Source organism: Bos taurus, chromosome 2 (genome assembly GCF_002263795.3).
Source record: "Bos taurus isolate L1 Dominette 01449 registration number 42190680 breed Hereford chromosome 2, ARS-UCD2.0, whole genome shotgun sequence".
Lineage (NCBI taxonomy): Eukaryota > Metazoa > Chordata > Mammalia > Artiodactyla > Bovidae > Bos > Bos taurus.
The window spans coordinates 96,302,599-96,326,089 of NC_037329.1; the positions used below are offsets into that span (position 1 = coordinate 96,302,599).

At 41.7% G+C, this 23,491-nt stretch overlaps 1 protein-coding gene across 2 annotated transcripts in view; it reads right to left on the reverse strand.

The window, feature by feature from the left end:
- PLEKHM3 (pleckstrin homology domain containing M3) overlaps positions 1–15,897 on the reverse strand; it is a 223,268-nt gene extending 207,371 nt beyond the window's left edge. Inside the window, exon 1 of one of the 2 annotated variants that reach the window (XM_024975644.2) lies at positions 2,523–2,783. The gene's annotated coding sequence lies outside the window, so the exon portion shown is untranslated. Of the gene's footprint in view, positions 1–2,522; positions 2,784–15,746 lie in introns of those variants that run through there. The other variant, NM_001206217.1, reaches the window with a different exon arrangement.
- Between the last annotated feature and the right edge of the window lie 7,594 nt (positions 15,898–23,491).

Consider the following 23,491-nt stretch of genomic DNA (forward strand, 5'->3'; position numbering starts at 1 on the left):
ACTGGACCTAACACTATGGCTAATACACAATGTGTGTGTGTGTCTGTTGGGGGCGGGGCGGGGGTTCAGTCACTCAGTTGTGTCTGACTCTTTGCAGCCCATGTACTATAGCCTGCCACACTCCTCTGCTCATGGGACTTTCCAGGCAAGAATACTAGAGTGGGTTGCCATTTCCTACTCCAGGGTATCTTGCCGACCCAGGGATTGAACCCATGTCTCCTGCTTGGCCAGCGGATTCTTTACCACTGCACCACCTCAGAAGCCCAGTACACAGTGGGTGCTCAGTAAATACTGGCTGAATGAACAACTACATGAAGTCTGTTTTCAAAGTACTGACATCTATACATATAAACAGCACTCTGGTTTTCTGGCAAAAATATATTTGAATTCATAAGCTCATCTAAGTAAAATCTGACATGATTTCCAAAACACTGACTTGAGCTTTTACATTTTTTTTCTTGGTTAGAAAAAGCTTCCAAGCTATTAAAACTGGGTTTAAAAATAACATGGCAAAGGTCAGGTAGCAGAGACCTCACTCAGACCTTTTATGAAAACAAAAGCACCTATGCAACCCTTAGGAATTACTCTGAGAACCACTCCAAATTCATAGTTCAGCTGGTCAAATTTCCCAGTGATTTAGAGCTCAAGTTCTTTCTAATACCAGGAAGGACACGTTCCCTTTGAAATACCCTCAGGCAATCAACCTAAAGCATTTTCCAGTCCATCTCTGTGATTATTGTTTGTCACTTGCAAAAATCATTGAGACGTGTGACACCCCAAGGTATTTTCCCAGAAAGCAAACGAAATATAAGTATGGCATCTCAAATTTCCAACTGCTCTGTTCTTGAAGGCAGTAACGTTATTATGCCTCAATGTCAACCACTGGATTGGAAAGCTAAGGCTTCTGATTCAGAAGCCCATTTTCATAAAACCAAAATGACCTGGTTTTAGCAACAAAACAGACACAAACTTCAGTTACTTAAGTGTCTAAAAATGCAGACTCAATGTTTTTCATTTCCCTTTACCTCCATGGCAGGAAATAGTGATTAAAAAAGCATACAAAGGAACCACTCAAATTATCTTCATCCTAGGACCGAGGTGAAGAAAGTGACAAGTTCCATCATAAAAACCACATGCGCTAGAGTCAGCCTCCAACTGCAGCAAGGAATCATTGACTAGTACAAGGTGGATGAGATGGCTGGATGGCATCACCAACTTAATGGACATGACTTGGAACGAACTCCAAGGGACAGTGGATGATAGAGCCGCCTGGGGTGCTGCAGTCCACGGGGTCGCAAAGAGACGAACATGACTTAGCAACTGAACAACTGCAACGTGGAGGCGCCGTCTCAGCTAAACCAGCTAGCACGAAACCTCCACGACGAAGGCAACGGCCCGCCAAGGACATCCACTGAGACCCAGCTGTGCAAGACACCCTAAAAGCTAGGGAAGTAGCTTTCTAGATTAGCCTCTTTAGATTTAAACATGTCATCAGCTCAACTATTTGACTTCATTGAGAGTAACTGTCTTCATGTGCATGGTTTAGTGTGTGGTTTATAAATCACTTGATAAGCTTCTTGATAAAATTTTGTAGTAATCTCAACAAAGAGAGGTAAGTAGAGAAGCAGGATTATTTTTTAGAGATGATGAAAGAGACCAAAATAACTAACCTATTGTCAGTCGAAGGCCCCATGGGAAAGAAAAAGAAGTTCCTGTAATCCCTGTCTAATTACTGAGTACAAGTTCAACTACCTTTTAAATCACCTTAAATCACTCAGGGCCCCTGATGCTAGAAGGACCATAAACAAGGACTAAGTAAGTTGAATCCAATCCATGAGCCACCCAGTTTTAAGTCTGTTTGATGGGACAGAGGTGTAGCAACAGGAAGAACACACACTGCTGACACCAGGAGAGGGCTGATAGCTCAGCACTGCCTTCTAAGCTGAATGACCTCCAGTAAGTCAGGCTGACTCAGGACTTCTTGGCCCTTCTTATCTGCAAAGTTGAAATCCTGCCAATGCCTGTATCCCTCAAAGCATCTCTCCATTAGAGAGCTGTAATGCACAAATGCAGATCATATATGTGAAATTTTTGTAAAATCTAAAACAATTACTATTCCTATTAGAAGCTAGTAGATTCCTAAACACACAAACATTTATACTCAACAAGCAATCACAGAGGATGGACCAAGTATCCAAACACTATGTTAGATGATACTATGGTCACAAAACACAGCTTCTGCCCTCAAAAAGCTTATGGGGAAATACAACAAAACCAAGTATAAAAAGCAGTCTAACAAAAGTATACAAAAGGTGTCACAAGAACATAAATAAGAATCATCACAAATCGAGGGACAATAAAAGGTCTTAAGTGACAAAACACAATTAAATCACATAACAACATGTATACAGAGATGACTTCAGCTAAAAGAAACCAAAGACAAAGGAAACAAATGTACAAACAAAACTAATCAGACCTGCTCTAGAAAAGATGCTGCTTCTGGCATGGAGCTGTCAACTTACCGGAATATCTTGAAAGATCCCACCAAAGGGTGAGCTCAACGCGAACTCACCACTGCACAAATGGGAGGCATGCATGCAAAGTGCTTCCTCACAAGCTGCCCAAGGCTATACGACCCATGGGGACATCCCTGGCCAAGAGAAGCCTCTGCTGGGTGGCTGAGATGTCATGAGAAATGAACCCATGCCTCACTTCCTGTTGACTTAATTTCTTAGGTCACCACAGCTGATTAGCAGAAGGGAGAATACTCACCACTTTAACCTTTAAAGCAACAACCAGCTTATATGTGAGCACGTATTCACAGAACTGGTTCCTCTGGACATTTAGGGTGAATGTACACGAGAAGTAATTATCTGATTTTTTTTTTCTTTCCTTGGTACACTTGAACCTTCTTAAATATGAGCCCAGATCTTTGTTAAATGGCACCCAGAGAGTACCAGACCCACAATAAGGTCTAAGCAGAAGGTGACTCACTTCTTATTTGAAAGGATGGAGGTACCCAGTGATGATGGGCTGCTTCCACAACTTCTCCCTCCCTTTTGGACTCAATTTTTGACAATGACCTTGGTTGGCTACCTAGCAGCCTCTTACCAATTCTCTCAGGAAACAAATGAGGCTGCCAAAAGCAGACAAAACATTGTCTTTGACCCTCAAAGATAAGGACAAGGCAAGGTAAAAATAAGAAAAGTCTTTGCTATTTTACTAAGTATAACACATAGGCCAAAAAATTCTCTGTCCATCATATAGACAGAGGAAAAGTTTACAAAGTATGAAAAGGAAGAACACTAAAAACTACATTTTCATCTCTAAATCTTGGTTTAAATTTCTTTTATTACGGACCATTGGGCTTCCAAGGTGGCTCAGTAGTAAAGAATTCACCTGCCGACACAAGAGACCTGGGTTTGATCCCTGGGTTGGGAAGATGCCCTGAAGGACAGCATGGCAACCCGCTCCAGTATTCTTGCTTGGAGAATCCCATGGACAGAGGAGCCTGGCGGGCTACAGTCCATGGGGTCACAAAGAGTCAGATATGACTGAGCATGCACACATGCATAGACTATTATCATTGGTATGAAATGGATTTTTACTAAACAAGTCTGCAATGCCAAAACCCCCTGAAGTTGAATTCTGGAGCTCTGATTGGCCTATTTCTCTGACTGTTTTGATCTGACATTAGGATGATAAGCTTACGGTAGTTGGGATTCAAATAGTTCCCCAGCATCGGAAATGACTACTATTGAAGTCTTCAAAAATGCCCTGAAGAGGACTCCTTGAGTGTAGATGGACATACTTTAAATGTGGAAGGGTGTATTTAACCAAAAGTTTAAAAAACTACATAGAGTTCTTACAGCTCCTATGCCAAGACCAAGATTTAAGTTGTTGTAACATTTACTGAACACTTCAGTTCAGTTCAGTTTCAGTTCAGTCACTCAGTCACGTCTGACTCTTTGTAACCCTATGGACTGCAGCATGTCAGGCCTCCCTGTCTATCACCAACTCCTGGAGTTTACTCAAACTCACGTCCATGGCGTCGGTGATGCCATCCAACCATCTCATCCTCTGTCATCCCCTTCTCCTCTTGCCTTCAATCTTTCCCAGCATCAGGGTCTTTTCCAATGAGTCAGTTCTTCTCATTAGATGGCCAAAGTATTGATGCTTCAGCTTCAGCATCAGTCCTTCCAAAGAATATTCAGGACTGATTTCCTTTAGGATGGACTGGTTGGATCTCCTTGCAGTGCAAACGACTCTCAAGAGTCTTCTCCAACACCACAGTTTAAAAGCATCAATTCTTCAGTGCCCAGCTTTCTTTTATAGTTCAACTCTCACATCCACACATGACTACTGGAAAAAAAGTGCTATTGAACACTTACTAAAGTGATTATGTGAAGCCTTGTATCTTCATTACGCTGTTAAATCCTCCCAGCAACCCTATTGGAGAGTTGCTGCTATTATTATTATTACCACTTTACAGATAAGGGACTTGAGATTTAAAGAAATGCAGTAGTACCTTATCCAAGCTAATATGGTCAGTAAGTGAGTGGAAACCAGCCTCTAAAATGCACATACCAGCCAGTAGAACAATAGCAAACTAATTACCTTGAGATAACACAGCTAGAATTTTACACATAAGGTACTTTGAATGTTAATTTCAAACAGTAAGAACTTTAATAATTATTTTTAAATCTTTCTATTTGTGTATCCCACAACTCAGAAAGTTAATTGCTAAATATACTTAATTTACAAAAAAAAAAAATCACCTCTGTACTATTTCTGTGTCACTGTAAATTCTCTAAGGGAATGGTGGATGAGAGGTGCCTGAACAAACAGAATAAAAGGCTGTTCTAACTAGCTAACCTCAATTCTCTGAAGTGACCTTGGACACACTGCTTGGAATGTCTGCAAGGGGATAATAACTGTGACTCCATTTTGGCCAAACAAGTGCTTTCAAAAATGTTTACATAGTCCTAATTGCCCTAACCTTTCACTAATGTTTACCAAAGACATCATTTTTCATTTAGCCGATAAATAGAAACACTTGTAAAAATGTTTGCTTAAAAAAAAAAAAAAAAAACAAACCCTGCAAATAAGTGTTTCTGTCAAAAGAACTGAAAGGAATATTTTCAAGTTAGATGTAACTATAGGTAATTCAAACATGCTTCAGCTATTAAGGTATATCCAAATAAACTAAAACTAACTAAACTTTTTTTTGGTGTCGGGGGGCGGTGACAGGTAGATAGAGGGACAAATACCAGTATATATGGGATTCAAACAAAATAACAAAGTTGACCCACAACTTTCAGTCTTGTTTCTTAAGATGACATGCCCAGGTTTCATATGACCCCATTACAGTGAAAATACAGATACGATATCTGACCTTTTAGTGAAGGGTAATTACTTCTGGACCACAAGGTCTGGAATTAGAAGACCTGAGTTTGAAGGGTCCATGCACCACTACTACTTGTCAAGTCATCTGAACCTGAATTCTAGTTCTTTGAATGTAGGTCAAATAAGGATTCCTGTCCTACCTCCTCCAATGATTGTTTTGGAGTGCAAATCAAATGACATAATGTAAGTGCTTTGAGAACTCAAAAGCAGGGTACAGGATACTGACAGGTGTCGTCTGTTGGTACCAGGAAAAAGGTCACCACAGTCTCTTTGATCTCCTCTCATTAGAAACCAACAAACTAGTGGAGAGAGTGGTGACAGCAATCAGTTTTGGAAGCTCTGAGATAAGGTTTTAATTTACTCAAGGGTTTGTCCTGCACTATTCAGGCAACATTAGTTTCTGTACTTTCTGGTGGTCTTAGAGTGGAAGGATTCACTAGGACAAGATTTAGTGCAGTTCAGTTCAGTCACTCAGTCATGTCCGACTCTTTGCGACCCCATGAATCACAGCACACCAGGCCTCCCTGTCCATCACCAACTCCCGGAGTTCACACAGGCTCACGTCCATCGAGTCAGTGATGCCATCCAGCCATCTCATCCTCTGTCATCCCCTTCTCCTCCTGCCCTGCAATCCCTCCCAGCATCATAGTCTTTTCCAATGAGTCAACTCTTCGCATGAGGTGGCCAAAGTACTGGAGTTTCAGCTTTAGCATCATTCCTTCCAAAGAAATCCCAGGGCTGATCTCCTTCAGAATGGACTGGTTGGATCTCCTTGCAGTCCAAGGGACTCTCAAGAGTCTTCTCCAACACCACAGTTCAAAAGCATCAATTCTTCGGCGCTCAGCTTTCTTCACAGTCCGTCTCACAAGCATACACGACCACTGGAAAAACCATAGCCTTGACTAGACGGACCTTTGTTCGCAAAGTAATGTCTCTGCTTTTCAATATGCTATCTAGGTTGGTCATAACTTTCCTTCCAAGGAGTAAGAATCTTTTAATTTCATGGCTGCAATCACCATCTGCAGTGATCTTGGAGCCAAAAAAAAATAAAGTCTGACACTGTTTCCACTGTTTCCCCATCTATTTCCCATGACATGATGGGACCAGATGCCATGATCTTCGTTTTCTGAATGTTGAGCTTTAAGCCAACTTTTTCACTCACCTCTTTCACTTTCATCAAGAGGCTTTTTAGTTCCTCTTCACTTTATGCCAAAAGGGTGGTATCATCTGCGTATCTGAGGTTATTGATATTTCTCCCTGCAATCTTGATTCCAGCTTGTGCTTCTTCCAGCCCAGCGTTTCTCGTGTTGTACTCTGCATAGAAGTTAAATAAACAGGGTGACAATATACAGCCTTGACAGACTCCTTTTTCTATTTGGAATCGGTCTGTTGTTCCATGTCCAGTTCTAACTGTTGCTTCTTGACCTGCATATAGGTTTCTCAAGAGGCAGGTCAGGTGGTCTGGTATTCCCATCTCTTGAAGAATTTTCCACAGTTTATTGTGATCCACACAGTCAAAGGCTTTGGCATAGTCAATAAAGCAGAAATAGATGTTTTTCTGGAACTCTCTTGCTTTTTCGATGATCCAGCGGATGTTGGCAATTCGATCTCTGGTTCCTCTGCCTTTCTAAAACCAGCTTGAACATCTGGAAGTTCATGGTTCACATACTGCTGACGCCTGGCTTGGAGAATTTTGAGCATTACTTTACTACCGTGTGAGATGAGTGCAATTGTCCAGTAGTTTGAACATTCTTTGGGATTGGAATGAAAACTGACCTTCTCCAGTCCTGTGGCCACTGCTGAGTTTTCCAAATTTGCTGGCATATTGAGTGTAGCACTTTCACAGCATCATCTTTCAGGATTTGAAATAGCTCAACTGGAATTCCATCACCTCCACTAGCTTTGTTCATAGAGATGCTTCCTAAGGCCCATTTGACTTCACATTCCAGGATGTCTGGCTCTAGGTGAGTGATCACACCACCAAGATTCAGGGTGATTGAAAAGGAATATTTCTTCTCAAAGAAGAAATAATAAAGAAGTAACATCTCCCCTTGTCCCCCAAGTTCCTGTACAGCTCAGACACTTTGTCGCTTCTCCTCTTCCAAGTTTCTTAAAGAAATTTGTTTTTTGTTTTTTTTTTTAATACTCTCTGACTCTACTTCTTACCATGTGGAAGCACTCTGATTCTGCCTCAGGTGAAACTGCACAGGCAGAGGTCAGCACCAATCTTCTTATTGCCAAACCCGGGAGACTTTTCACTCCACAGCTGCCTGAACTCTCAGTAGTACTGAACTATTGAATAGTCACTGTTTACATTGCTCTCTTGAATGCATTAACACAGTCTCTTCCAGCACTTCTCCTTTATCTCTGTATGCTCCTTTCAGTCCCTTGTATGAGCTCCCTTTCCTATGCCCTTATCACTTTGCTGACAAAGGTCTGTACAGTTAAAGCCATGGTTTTCCAGTAGTCATATATGGATGTAGAGCTGGACCATAGAGAAGGCTGAGCACCAAATAACTGATGCTTTTGAACTGTGGTGTTGGAGACGACTCTTGAGAGTCCCTTGGACAGCAAGGAGATCCACCCAGTCCACCCTAAAAGGAAATCAACCCTGAATATTCATTAGAAGGACTGATGCTGAAGCTGAAGCTCCAATACTTTGGCCACCTAATATGAAAAGCCAACTCATTTGAAAAGACCCTGATGCTGTTTGAAGATTGAAGGCAAAAGGAAAAGGAGGCAGCAGATAGCCTCACCAACTCAATGGACATGAATCTGAGCAAACTCTGGCAGATAGTGAAGGACAGGGGAGCCTAGTGTGTTGCAGTCCATGGGGTCTCAAAGAGTTGGACATGACTGAGTGACTGAATAACAAATGCCCATATCATAATGTAGGTGCTCCCCTATTTTCCTCATAACCCTCTTATTTAGTTCCTTTTCCACTGGGTGATCTTCTCCACCCCTGTGGCTTTCAGTAGAAGTCCATGTGGAGATAAGAAGTATTGTTCTCTGAGCTTAAGACTCACACATGCCACTGCCTTTCAGACATCCCCTAACTCCTAACATGCACGAAAGCAAACTCCTCACCTAACCCTCAGCCTGCCCCTCCTCTTGGCATTCTCCATAGAGTGAAGAATATCATCATCCTTGACCCTAATGGCTCCCTCCCCCACAAATCACTCTGAACAGCAAGTCATGTTAATTCTACTTCTCTGAGATCTGCCAAATTTATCCCTTTCTCTCCTTTACCACCTTAGTTCAGACACCAGCCAGTTTCCTCCCTTTATTTTTTCCTTCCACTAATCCATTCACCACACTGCAGTCAGAGAGGGCTTTCTAAAAATATTGATAAAACTCTGTTATTTTCTGGATAAATCTTAATATTCCTTAACATTGCCTATAAGAGCTCCAGTCCACTTACTTTCCTAGGATGACCTCTTAAATCTCCATCGTCTCTTATCCCGTACCTCCCACCCCTCCACACACAGGCACAGAACTTAGCTAGTTCTCATTCAGCCTTTAGGTCTTTGCTGAGGTACCACTTCTTCCCTGACCTCCCATGTCCATTCTGGACATCCCTCTGGTGAGGTCCCATAGCACACACATTTCCTCAATTATAATGCTTTTCACTCTAAAAATAGCCTGTTTACTTGTCTGTCTCCCCTACTAGATGGCAACCTTCACGAAGGCAAGATCGTGCCTGTTTCCTTCAAGACTGTATCTCTGGCTCCAAGTATAAGAGGTATGTGCCAAGGTATAAAACAAGCGCTCAATTCTTACTTGTCTAATTAACAAACCAATGAATCCCTGAGGGTGGAAGAGAAGTTGTTCTGGAAAAGTTTATGAGAAAAGATCATTTAGCTAATTTCCTGGAGCATAAAAACTGTTGGTTACATTTCCAATGTTTTCTAACCTATAAAACACGTTCCTTGTTCTATGAAAATCTATAATCACATCTGTAGATTATGGGGTAAAATGGATATTTAGCAATTTTGCAGTTAGATAAATGTCCACAGGTAAGATGGATAATACAGACCAAGGCAGCTTCAGTTTGCATTGAATTATAAATTGGTTACACTAACCATGGTAACTAGGTGAATAATCTCTTCCATACTCATTAATGTGACATATGATCAGGGAATCAAATTTAAAACACAAAACTCAAATTGACAGTTAATGACTGTATGAAAAACAAACAAAATGTTAGTGAAAAATAGCATGCCTGACATCTCAACACAATGGCCTCTATATTTTGACTTTGGTTTTTTGCTCATAACTCACGCTGCCATTAACATTAACTACACTCACGGACCAAATAAACTTCTTACCCTACTGTCAATATGAAGGTGAATGATGTGGGCTTTTATTGCTGTCTGGTAATACCTACAGTAGCCAATGAAGCAGAGCAAACATAGGCATGGAATTCACTGCTGGTGGTTATTCTTACCACACTCTCACTCAGTACCCAGTTCTCTGAATTATTTAGCTTGCACCAGAAACTCCAAGCTAGAATACAGTTCAGCTACTTAAGAACCGAATACTAAATCCACTCTAAAAGAAAAAAAGCAATTCCTTGTTAGATATTCCTCCACCCAGTTTCTTTTAAAGGGTAAACATGCTCCATGAAGAAAATCAGCATTTGGCTAACAGCCAGTGGGGCAAGAGACACTTCCAGTACTTTCCTACAGATGTGGAGGAGAGGGCATATCAAACTATCCAAGGAACAGTAGGAAAAGGAGGAGAAGCAGCAGTGGTCTGGGGCTCCTAGAAAGTGTCCGTAGACAGAGAATCCTAAACATTCTACCCAAATGGTCTAACCTTTTCAGGTTTCTAGTAAAATCAGGTTTTCTGAAACCAGTAATTAAAATAGTACCCTGCAACCTGCCTGCTTCTTAAATATGTAAATGTACGACTTGACTTCAAGTATCATGGGAAAGCTGCACACAAGATTAAACTGGAATAGAGTATGTTAAGTACTTGATAAATATTCAGTAAGTATTAGCTTTGTATGGTTTTTAATGCAGATGTTACCAGCCTAGTTTGGTTTTCCTAGTAATAACATGCAAGGGTTTTGTTTTTTTTTTTCCCGCTAATGGCTATATATCCATCATAGTTCTTTGTTTTCCACTTGTATAATTAACCTGAGTCTATGGCCCAAAGCCTAAAATCCATCCATCTATGAGAAAACAAAGACTTAAGGAAACTCAACCACGAGCTTCCTTATTCTATTATTTCAGTATGATACGCATCCATCCTCCTACCATAAAGCTTACACTGATTATCCGTATTGACAAATAAGTTATCCTACTTTGTTGTCAACCTTCTCAACTGTATTTATCATTTCCTATCCGATCATTGTCTTTCTTTAAAACATCACTCTCTCACACATATTTTAGTCATTTATGAATTTTTATTTTCTCCATTATTTGACTGGACAATGTCTTAGATTCATTGTATACCCCATAGCACAGGGTTTTTAACAGCATTTAAAATAATGTTTGTTAACTATTATGGTTATAAACAACTACTGTATACTTACTGTTAAATGTCTTGAAAATACATAAAAATGTTCCAGGGGAAATAAACTATGCCTAGTCATCCTCCAATGGGTAAAAAAAAGTGCTGCTCCATTTTGGCCCTTTCAGCCTCTTTCCTTATGTAGGTATATTTTCTGCTTTTTTAAACATAGTTGAGAGTTATTATGGTCTTCCCTGGTGGCTCAAATGGTAAAGAATTTGCCTGCAATGTGGGAGACTCAGATCCCTGGGTCGGGAAGAACCCCTAGAGAAGGGAATGGCCACCCACTCCAGTATTCTTGCCTGGAGAATCCCATGGACAGAGGAGCCTGGAAGGCTTCAGTCCACAGGGTCACAAAAAGTTGGACACGGCTGAGCAACTAACACTTTTCACTTACTACACATATATTTCTCTAACTGATCTCCTCCTATTTACCAAAAATTGGTAAATACCTTTCCATACTGTTAAAACCCTTCATAAATATCCTTTTTAAAGTCTGTATAACACCATACATATCTTTTGACAACACCATAATTAATTCACACTGTTCCCCTCCTGTTGGGCATTGAGACTATTGTCAATACCTGACTTTTCTAACCAAAGCTATATTAAGCACTTGTGAATGTTAACTTTTTAAATATTTCTGATAAGTTCCCTTGGACAGACTGCTAGAAGTGCAACTACTGGACTGAGGAGGAGTAGACACATTAGTGAGATTTTTCAGACATTAAGCCAACAAATTTTTCAGAAAGGTTTAATATCTATGTACCCCTCACAGCATCTGAGAGTGTCTGCTCTACTGCACATAAACTGATGTGAAGAGCTAGAATTTTTAAAAATCTATGTAAATTTGAGAGCTGGAAAAACAGTTTCCTGCTGTTGTTTCAATTTCATTTATTTAATTAATGGAAAGAGAAAGCATTTTCTTTCTTTTTTTCATTTTTATTTGAGAATGCACTTTCATATGACTATTAGCCACTTAGTTTTCTCTTCTACGGATAGTCTGTTCCTGTCTTTATGGTCTTCTATTGTGGTGTAACAAATTCCCACAAACTTCGAACCTTAACACAACACCCATTTCCTCACAATTCTGAAGGTCAGAGTCTGGGTGGGGCTGGCTAGGTTCTCAGCTCAGGCTCTCCTTCACAAGGCTGAAATCCATGCGCTTGGCCAGGCTGTGTTCCTAACCAACGGCTCTCGTAAAGAATCCAGTTTCGAGCTCATTCATTTGCTGGCCCTCAGTTTGATGTCCCCGTTTCCACGCCGGGTCACCCTCAGCAATTCCAGGTCTCCTGCTTTTCTCAAGGCCGCCCCCACTCCTTCTCAAGCATTCCCTCCATCTTCAATACAGCAACAGCATGTTCAGTCCTACTCAGGCTTCAGATCCCTCGGATTTCCCTAGCTTGAGAAAGCTCTCCTCTTTTACAGGCCCCTTTGATTAGGGCAACCCACTCCAGTATTCATGCCTGGAGAATCCCATGGATGGAGGAGCCTGGTGGGCTACAGTCCACTGGGTCGCAAAGAGTCAGACACGACTGAGCGACTTCACTTTCACTTTCACTTTGATTAGATTTGACTTCCCTGGTGGCTCAGATGGTAAAGCGTCTGCCTACAATTCAGGAGACCCAGGTTCGATCCCTGGGTCAGGAAGATCCCCTGGAGAAGGCAATGGCAACCCACTCCACTATTCTTGCCTGGGAAATCCCATGGACAGAGGAACCTGGTAGGCTACAGTCCACAGGGTCGAAAAGAATCAGACAGGACTGAGCAACTTCACTTCCCTTTGATTAGATTTGGCCCACCAGCTCATTCTCCTATTTTATATTCAACTGTGCCATGTAACCAGAGAAGGCAATGGCACCCCACTCCAGTACTCTTGCCTGGAAAATCCATGGACGGAGGAGCCTGGTAGGCTGCAGTCCATGGGGTCGCTAAGAGTGGGACACGACTGAGCGATTTCACTTTCACTTTTTACTTTCATGCATTGGAGAAGGAAATGGCAACCCACTCCAGTATTCTTGCCTGGAGAATCCCAGGAACAGGGGAGCCTAATGGGCTGCTGTCTATGGGGTCGCACAGAGTTGGACACGACTGAAGCGACTTAGCAGCAGCAGTGCCATGTAACATAATATGATCAAGGAAGTGACACTTCATCATTCCAACAGGTTCCAGGGATTAGAGCATGCAATCCTGGGGGAGGGGCATTTTCAGAATTGTGTGGGCCACAGCATCTTAGGTATTGCTTCTAATCATTTGTTTGTTCTCTTTATGATGTCTTAATTGCATGAATTTACCAATAAGTGAATCTTACTAATGACTGCCAGAAGGTGCATTTTCACAACAGCAAAGACAGCTGTGGACAGGGCCTGCTGCTGCTGCTGCTGCTAAGTTGCTTCCGTCGTGTCCAACTCTGTGTGACCCCATAGGCTTCCCCATCCCTGGGATTCTCCAGGCAAGAATACTGGAGTGGGTTGCCATTTCCTTCTCCAATGCATGAAAGTGAAAAGTGAAAATGAAGTTGCTCAGTCGTGTCCGACTCTTAGCAACCTCATGGACTGCAGCCTACCAGGCTCCTCCGTCCATGGCATTTTCCAGGCAAGAGTACTGGAGTGGGTTGCCATTGCCTTCTCCAGACAGGGCCTGCTAAGTGCTAATAAAGATTCTGAACACAGTGGGTCCTCCATACCCTTGGCTTCCACATTCGCAAATTCAACCAACCACAGATTGAAAATATCTGGGGGGAAAAGAACTCCAGAAAGTTCCAGAAGCAAAACTTGAATTTGCTGGACACCAGGCAACTATCTGCAGATTCCCTAATGGCTCACTGGTAAAGAATCTGCCGGCTAATACAGGAGATGCAGGTTTGATCCCTGGGTCAGGAAGAGCCCCTGGAGAACGAAATGGCAACTCACTCCAGTATTCTTGCCTGAGAAATCCCATGGACAGAGGAGCCTGGTGGGTTACAGTCTATGGGGTAGCAAAGAGTAATATATGACTTAGCAACTTAAAAAAAGAAAAAGGCAACTATTTACATAGCATTTTCATTGAAATTACAGCTATTTACATAGAATATACATTATATTAGGTACGAGTAATCTTATAGTACCAAGAAGTCTGGCAGGCTACAGTCCATGGGATCACAGAGTTAGACACAACTGAGTGACTAACACTTTCATAGGTAATCTAAAAATGATTTAAATTACACCAGAGGATGTGTGTAGGTTAAGTGCAAGGCACTACATACACCATATTATATAAAGGTCTTGAGAATTCTTGAATTTTGGTATCTGAGAGGTCTTGGAACTAAGTCCCCTTGTGTATCGAGGGATGACTGCTGTATATAACTTTGCTAACACTGCTGTTTTTAAAAGATGTAATTGCGGGAAAAGTTACAATACGAAAGTTACTATCCTAACTGTTTTTAAGGGTACAGTTCCTTACTGTTAAGTACATTTACCTTGTTGTGCAACTAATCTCTAGAACTCTTCATTTTGCAAAACTGAAACCATACCCATTTAACAACTGTTCATTTCAACCCTCCCCCAGCTCCTGGCAATCACCATTTACTTTTAACATTGCTATATCCTTATGTATTTATTAACAAGCATGTATATTGCAATTTCTATATGTGCTGTTCTAAGAACCTTCAAAATATTAACTCATTTAATCCTCACAATAACCCTATGAGATCAGTACTGTCATTCCCATACCAAAGATTAAGAAATACAACAAATAAACTGCTCAAGGTTACACAATAGGAAGTGACCAAGCAGGAATTCAAACCCAGAATGGCTTTATAGTTCTTGCTATGAACCATTACATTGTGAAAATACTCACTGTAAAGGCAAACTCGTCAGTCATTAATATTATTTCCTTGATGTGCATGACTTTAAAACACTCTTTTATGTGCAATTTACTCTAATATTCTTCTAGTAACTAAAAGTTAGACTATATGACCCAGAAAGACTACATGTCTACTGATCTTTCAGCCCAGTTTTGGTTAAAGCATTTTTTTTGAAGCTAATGAAACAAAAATTGCCTTGTATATTAAGGTGTGCCAAAGTATCTTATGAATGAATACAAATTGCAATTGACTATGACAACTGAAATTAATATATTACAGGAAAAAAGCCTAGATATTTATCTTTTGCAAGAAGAGAGAAAACTTCCAAATAAGTTTACAACAGCATAACTCAATCTCGGTTTAACCGGGTAAATTCAAATCTGTTTTGCTTTGCAAGCTATAAATCTAGATCAGTCTTTATTTGTCATTCATTTGTATATCTCAGTACTAACTTACTTTATTTGAGGAGTGGGCCCAAAATTTCCGGATCTCAACCTTTTAGCTTAGTAATCCTGTTATAGAAGACCAAATCATGCTTGTCATCAGTAGCACAGTGGCATTTACTATATATTAAAAATGAGCAAGGTCAACAGAAGGAACAATCGTTGTAATCTGGGAGCCCTAGTTAGATGTGAATTAAAAGCTCTGCTGAGGCCTCGTTTCTAGGACCCAGGAGGGGTAGGGAGGGGTGGAGGGGAGGACTAAAAAAAACGCACAGAACAGGATCAGCTATTTCAACTGCTTTCTACTTATACACCTGATTCATAAAAATAAATAGACAATGCATCATATAATCTCCTCTCATCTATTATCCACTGCATTACTGTGCAATTTTCAGGATGAAATAAAAACCAGAGGATGGAAGAAATAGCAAAATCACCGCTACCCTAGGGAGCTTCTCGAATATTTGCAATAGTGTCATCCCCACACCCTTCCCCCAGTGGCCAGCCAGGCGGCAAAGAAGCAGACAGATGCTCACCTGGCCACCGACTGCTTCTCTCCCTTCACCTGCAAGGCCTGCAACCTACTCCAGGCTGGGGCTAGGTTTCGGCAGCCCGCCCTCCTCACGGTGACAGCCCATTTGGCCACCGACCACTCCGGCCCGGCTCTCTGTTTACAAGCGCTTCTTGCGGTCCCACACTTAAATGCTTCCTTCCAGCAGCCCGGGAAGCCAGACTCCGACACACAAGGTTCCAGGCCGCAAGGACTCATCTTCCCTGGCCTAGGGACCCAGCGCCCGGCACGGCCCAACCGCACCCTTCTGGCCTTCTTACCTCTTTGTTTTCTCACAGTCTTCATCACACACTTCTTGAAACAGTGCTATGTGCCTCAGTCTCCTCTCTGCTTTTCTCAACGCCCAAATGGATGCTTGCAATTCGAAATTTTTACCTGGAACAAACCTGGGACTAGTTTTTAGCAGCTCCTTTGGTTAAGAGAATTTGAGAAATAACTTATTTCTGAAAATAGGACTATTAGAACCCAGAGGTTGCTTCGCATTTCCGATTTGGAGCTGCGATGAAAGTCAATTTTCATTGCCCTTTCATGTTGTAGCCTGCAGGTTGAAACAGGATGGTTTTGAGAGGTCTTGAACCCCCATTCAGATTCACATCAAAACAGAAAGGGCGTGTGTGCGTGTGTGTGTGTGTGTGTGTGTGTACATGCACACTGGCAGGCGACCTGAGTTCTCCCCAACCCACCCCCAGTGACTTTGGCCAGTTTACAAGAGGATAGGCTGGTCTGACTGGAAGACTGTCCTTGAAGTTTCCTGCTTTATCTCCATCATAGCACACTTAGCCATTTTCTCAATTTATAATTACATATTTAAAAAAACAAAAAACAAAACTTACCTGTTTTGTTGGCATCTCTACCCCCACTCCAGCCTCACCTGTAAACTCCCTGAGTGAGTGAGTGAGTGAAAGATGCACAGGCTTGTCCAACTCTTTGCAACCCAATGGACTATACAGTTCATGGAATTCTCCAGGCCCAGAATACTGGAGTGGGTAGCATTTCCCTTCTCCAGGGGATCTTCCCAACCCAGGGATAGAACCCACATCTCCTGCCTTGCAGGCGGATTCTTTACCACCTGAACCACAAGGGAAGCCCAAACTCCCTGAGGGCAGGAACTATTTCAGTTTCACTCACCACCACATTACAGGCACAAAGCATAGTGGCTTCTGTGCCTACTGATCAGGGGCTTCCCTGGTGGCTCAGAATATAAAGAATCTGCCTGCAATGTAGAAGACCCATGTTCGATCCCTGGGTTGGGAAGATATCCTGGAGAAGAAAATGGCAACCCACTCCGGGATTCTTGCCTGGAGAATTCTGGACAGAGGAGCCTGGCAAGCTACAGTCGATGGGGTCACAAAGAGTTGAACCCGGACTGAGCAATTAACAGTTTGACTTTCACAGTGGCAAGGTATATATGTTTGAATGAATGAACGAAGAAATGGACACATACACAAAAAATTGTCAAAGGAGGCCAGAGAAAGTAGCAAGATAAGGTTCGAAAAATATGATTCCCCCACTTTCTGGAAAATGAATAAAAATCTTTCCCCACTGAATTAAAAAAAAAAAAAATCTCTTGATGTTTAGAGTTTAAATAAGTTTGTCAGAAAGCTTACACTGCAACTCGAGATACCTGTTGTTGCCTAAACATGCAATGTTCTCTTTTGCCTCAAGACTTTTGATAGTTGGTTCCCTTTGATGAGAGTTATCACCCCCCCCTTTAGCTTGGCCAATTTCTCCTTGCTCTTTAAGAAGCAAGTGTCATCACACCTCTCCTAGAAGTCTCTAACTGAGGAACCTAATCCTTTTAAGCATGCCCAGAGGAACTCATATGTTCTTCTATAAATGCATTTATAACCCACTCCAGTGTTCTTGCCTGGAGAATCCCAGGGACGGGGGAGCCTGGTGGGCTGCCGTCTCTGGGGTCACACAGAGTCGGACACGACTGAAGCAACTTAGCAGCATATACTCATTAGTCTTCCCAGGCCATTGATTCTCAAACTTCATCATGAAACAGAATCTTCTAGAACAGTGTTTCTCAAACTTTAATGTGTGGGGATCCTGTTAAAATGCAGATCATGATTCAAGAGTCTGTGGTAGGGCCTTTGCACCTCTAGTGAACTCTCAGGTGATGCCACATTTTGAGTGTCAAGGCTCTTAGATGCTTATTAAAACTGCAAATTCCTGGGTCACACACCCATTGTTGGGTTGCACCCCACAGACCTACAAGGCCTGTACTTGCCCAGTTTTAAGACCAAAGAAAGAGCTTGGAGTTAGCAACAGAGACATCTATGGTTTAATGGGTGGGTGATCTTATATGTCTGAAGCAAGAATCTGAAGTGACACCCCATGGTGTGCGGTGGACTGGTAGCAGTCTTCACTCCTGGGGTGGTTGCTAGTTACAAGGGGAATTGACAATTGACGTCAGATAGGTTCATGGCTTACCAGGGAAACCAGTAGAGGGGCATGCCCCTCACTGCCCCTTCGATAGGAATGATTACCTGTTGAGGCCTGGGGCAAGTACATAGGAAGGTCAGTCGTGTGAGTAGGGTGTAGGTGAGCAGGGGAATGTACAGAGAGCAAGAAAACAGCTGAATTGAGTGGCCTGACCTTACACCCATAGATTTTTATTCTGAAGGTCTACAACAAAGTCCTGAATTCTGTGATTTTACAGGTGCCTCAGAGTGCTTCCAATGTAGGTGATCATTGGGCTGATGCTTTGTCGTTTTTTTCCCACTATGCATTAAGCAGACTATCTGGTACCTAAAATGTATTAAAAAGCTACATTAACAGAATGACTAGATTTACACATTATCACTGATACAGATCCTCAGCACCGAAACAAGTGGATGATCCCAGACATAGCAGCCATAGCACGCTTTTTCTTTATTTTGCAGAGCAGTTTTGGGTTTGCAGCAAAACTGAGCAGAAAGTACAGGGTTCCCAGATACCAGCTGCGCCTGACATATACACAATTCCGATCCCACTATCAAGATCCCGCACTCGGATGATACATTTGTTACAGTCCATGAGCCTACATCATTATTACTCCGAATCCGAAGGGCCACCTGTTTATACCTTTTAGACCCCACAGTATACTACCAATGAAATCCCTATTTACACAAGGTAGTTTGTGCTGGATTTCTGTCATTTACAACTGAAAGCATCGTCATTTACAAGTGAAAGCACTCCATCTTCCAGGCTTACTTCCAGAATACTTCTTTCTCCCACTCAACACTTTGGATTCACTTTTCTTTTTAACCACTCCTGGATACTCTTTCATTAATTCCCACTGTCCTGCTTCAGGCTCCACTATTATATTCCATCTGCATCCCCTGAAGGGCAAAGAACTTGCTTTATCCATCTTTGCACTTTCCACAGCACTTTTTTGGTTTGTTTTTTGGGTGTTTTTTTTTAGCTGCTAAGTCGTGTCCAAAGTTTTTCATCCCCATGGACTGTAGCCCGCCAGGCTCCTCTGTCCACCACACTTATGGTACCTAGTTACTGATCTTCATGGGGCTTCCCAGGTGGCACTAGTGGTAAAGAACCCACCTGCTAATGGAGGAGGCATGAGAAACAGGGGTTAGATCCCTGGGTCGGGAAGACCCCTTGGAGGACCCACTCCAATATTCTTGTCTGAAGAATCCCATGCACAGAGAAGCCTGGCAGGCTATGGTCCATAGCGTCAAAAAGAGTCAGACACGACTGAAGCGACTTAGCACACACACACACAAATCATCTTCATAAATGTACATTATAACAAAGTAAAATACCAAATGACATGTAAGGCGATTCTATTATTGCATGCCTTCATTAAATTTTTTTCCTGTAAACTTTCCTTTATAACATAATGGTCAAGCCAGGATTCAATAAAGCAATGTTATCTTCCAAGAAGTAAAACAAAAGTCTCATCAAAAAATATTTTAAACAGAATCAAAAAATGTTGGTGGTATTTATAGCCTAGAATTTTCAAGCCAAGTATGTCTCACCCCATGTACACAAGGATACCCAAGTAAAGATGATTGTCATATTCACCGAGAGCAATAGAATATAATTTGTTTGCCTTTTTAGGTAAATTAAAAGCATTTGAAATGTAGAACCCTGAAGGCATAAATGGACTTGCGTAAAAGTACAAATGAAGCCGGGCGGCACCCACAAGGCCATTCCATTGTTAAAATATTTAAACAGTTCCACAAACGCTACTTCAGTTCAGTTCAGTCGCTCAGTCGTGTCCGACTCTTTGCAACCCCATAAACCACAGCATGCCACATCTCCCTGTCCATCACCAACTCCCGGAGTCCACCCAAACTCATGTTCATTGAGTCGGTGATGCCATCCAACCATCTCATCCTCTGTCATCCCCTTCTCCTCCTGCTCCCAATCTTTCCCAGCATCAGGGTCTTTTCCAATGAGTCAGCTCTTCGCATCAGGTGGCCAAAGTACTGGAGTTTCAGATTCAACATCAGTTCTTCCGATAAACACCCAGGAGTGATCTCCTTTAGGATGGACTGGTTGGATCTCCTTGTAGTCCAAGGGACTCTCAAGAGTCTTCACCAACACCACAGTTCAAAAGCATCAATTCTTCCGTGCTCAGCTTTCTTCACAGTCCAACTCTCACATCCATACTTGACTACTGGAAAAAAGATAGCCTTGACTTTTTTCCAGCCTTTGTTGACAAAGTAATGTCTCTGCTTTTTAATATGCTATCTAGGTTGGTCATAACTTTCCTTTCAAGGAGTAAGTGTCTTTTAACTTCATGGCTGCAATCACAATCTGCAGTGATTTTGGAGCTCAAAAAAATAAAGTCAGCCACTGTTTCCACTGTTTCCCCATCTATTTCCCATGAAGTGATGGGACCAGATGACATGATCTTCGTTTTCTGAATGTTGATCTTTAAGCCAACTTTTTCACTCTCCTCTTTCACTTTCATCAAGCGGCTCTTTAATTCTTCACTTTCTGGCATAAGGGCGGTGTCATCTGCATATATGAGATTATTGACATTTCTCCCGGCAATCTTGATTCCAGCTTGTGGTTCTTCCAGCCCAGCATTTCTCATGATGTACTCTGCATATAAGTTAAATAAGCACGGTGACAATATACAGCCTTGACATACTCTTTTTTCTATTTGGAACCAGTCTGTTGTTCCATGTCCAGTTCCAACTGTTGCTTCCTGACCTGCATATAGGTTTCTCAAGAGGCAGGTCAGGTGGTCTGGTATTCCCATCTCTTGAAGAATTTTCCACAGTTTATTGTGATCCACACAGTCAAAGGCTTTGGCATAGTCAATAAAGCAGAAGTAGATGTTTTTCTGGAACTCTCTTGCTTTTTCGATGATCCAGCGAGTGTTGGCAATTTGATCTCTGGTTTGTCTGCCTTTTCTAAATCCAGCTTGAACATCTGGAAGTTCACGGTACACATATTATTGAAGCCTGGCCTGGAGGATTTTGAGCATTACTTTACTAGCATGTGAGATGAGTGCAATTGTGTGTTAGTTTGAGCATTCTTTGGCATTTCCTTTCTTTGGGATTGGAATGAAAACTGACCTTTTCCAGTCCTGTGGCCACTGCTGAGTTTTCCAAATTTGCTGGCATATTGAGTGCAGCACTTTCACAGCATCATCTTTTAGGTTTGAAATAGCTCAACTGGAATTCCATCACCTCCACTAGCTTTGTTCATAGTGATACTTCCTAAGGCCCACTTGACTTCACATTCCAGAATGTCTGGCTCTAGTGAGTGATCACAGCATCATAGTTACCTGGGTCATTAAAGTCTTTTTTGTACAGTTCTTCTGTATATTCTTACAGCCTCTTCTTAATATCTTCTGCTTCTGTTGGGTCCATAAAATTTCTGACCTTTATTGAGCCCATCTTTGCATGAAATGTTCCCTTGGTATCTCTAATTTTCTTGAAGAGATCTCTAGTCTTTCCCGTTCTATTGTTTTCCTCTATTTCTTTGCAGTGATAGCTGAGGAAGGCTTTCTTATCTCCTTGCTATTCTTTGGAACTCTGCATTCAGATGCTTGTATCTTTCCATTTCTCCTTTGCTTTTCACTTCTCTTCTTTTCACAGCTATTTGTAAGGCCTCCCCAGACAGCCATTTTGCCTTTTTGCATTTCTTTTCCATGGGGATGGTCTTGATCCCTGTCTCCTGTACAATGTCACGAACCTCTGTCCATAGTTCATCAGGCACTCTATCTATCAGATCTAGGCCCTTAAATCTATTTCTCACTTCCACTCTATAATCTTAAGGGATTTGATTTAGGTCATACATGAATGGTCTAGTGGTTTTCCCTACTTTCTTCAATTTAAGTCTGAATTTGGCAATAAGGAGTTCATGATCTGAGCCACAGTCAGCTCCTGGTCTTGTTTTTGATGACTATATAAAGCTTCTCCATCTTTGGCTGCAAAGAATATAATCAATCTGATTTCGGTGTTGGCCATCTGGTGATGACCATGTGTAGAATCTTCTCTTGTGTTGTTGGAAGAGGGTGTTTGCTATGACCAGTGTGTTCTCTTGGGAAAACTCTATTAGCCTTTGCCCTGTTTCTTTCCGTATTCCAAGGCCAAATTTTCCTGTTACTCCAGGAGTTTCTTGACTTCCTATTTTTGCATTCCAGTCCCCTATAATGAAAAGGACATCTTTTTTGGGTGTCAGTTCTAAAAGGTCTTGTAGGTCTTCATAGAACCGTTCAACTTCAGCTTCTTCAGCGTTACTGGTTGGGGCATAGACTTGGATTACTGTGATATTGAATGGTTTGCCTTGGAAATGAACAGAGATCATTCTGTCATTTTTGAGATTACATCCAAGTACTACATTTCAGATCTTTTGTAGACTATGATGGCTACTCCATTTCTTCTGACTAGCTTCTATTCCTAAGCTTCCTAACTGTCCCAAATCTCTTTCCAGAGAATTTCCTTTCTACCCATCCTAAGATCCAATGCCCAAAGGATTGATACCTAATCCCACTCTTACATTAGAGGCAGGATTCTTTCTGATTAGTTGATGGTCAGACCATATATGACTTTGGGTCTTTTGCTATCACTTCTACAAATAGGTAAACAGGGAAAAAAGGTGAAAAGCCTTCAACCAAGCAAAATATTCAATGATTCCCTATCCTACTACCACAGACTATGTCTTTTTACAACAGAAAGATCAAGAATGAGAAATAGAACCTTACAAAAAGTTTCTATATTTGGGCTATACGAGTGTGGTTCATTTTAGGCATTCATCAAGCACATACAAGAATGCATTGTCCTCTTGGTCAGGGGTTCATGGGGTTGAGGTGGCTTATATGTGGTTAGTACTAACTAGGGCCTCCATTAAGAGCTGCTAAAAACTGATTCATTAGAAAAGACTCTGATGCTGGGAAAGATTGAAGGCAAAAGAAGAAGAGGGAAACAGAAGATGAGATGGTTAGATAGCATCACTTGACTCAATGAGCGTGAACCTAAGCAAACTCCCAGGAGATAGTGAAGGACAGGGAAGCCTGGTGTGCTGCAATCCATGAGGTCACAAAGAGTCAGACATGACGTAGTGACTGAACAACAACAAGAACAACAAATTACCTGTTGATAGAATGGTCCAGAAAGTTAAAAACTTGTAAAAGGAAAACTTTTTCAATTTTGATGTGGGACAGAACTGTTTTGTATGATATACTCTCAGCTTCCTTCTGGAAGAACCCAGCATTCCCAATAAAATACCTTAACAATCAGCAAAGTT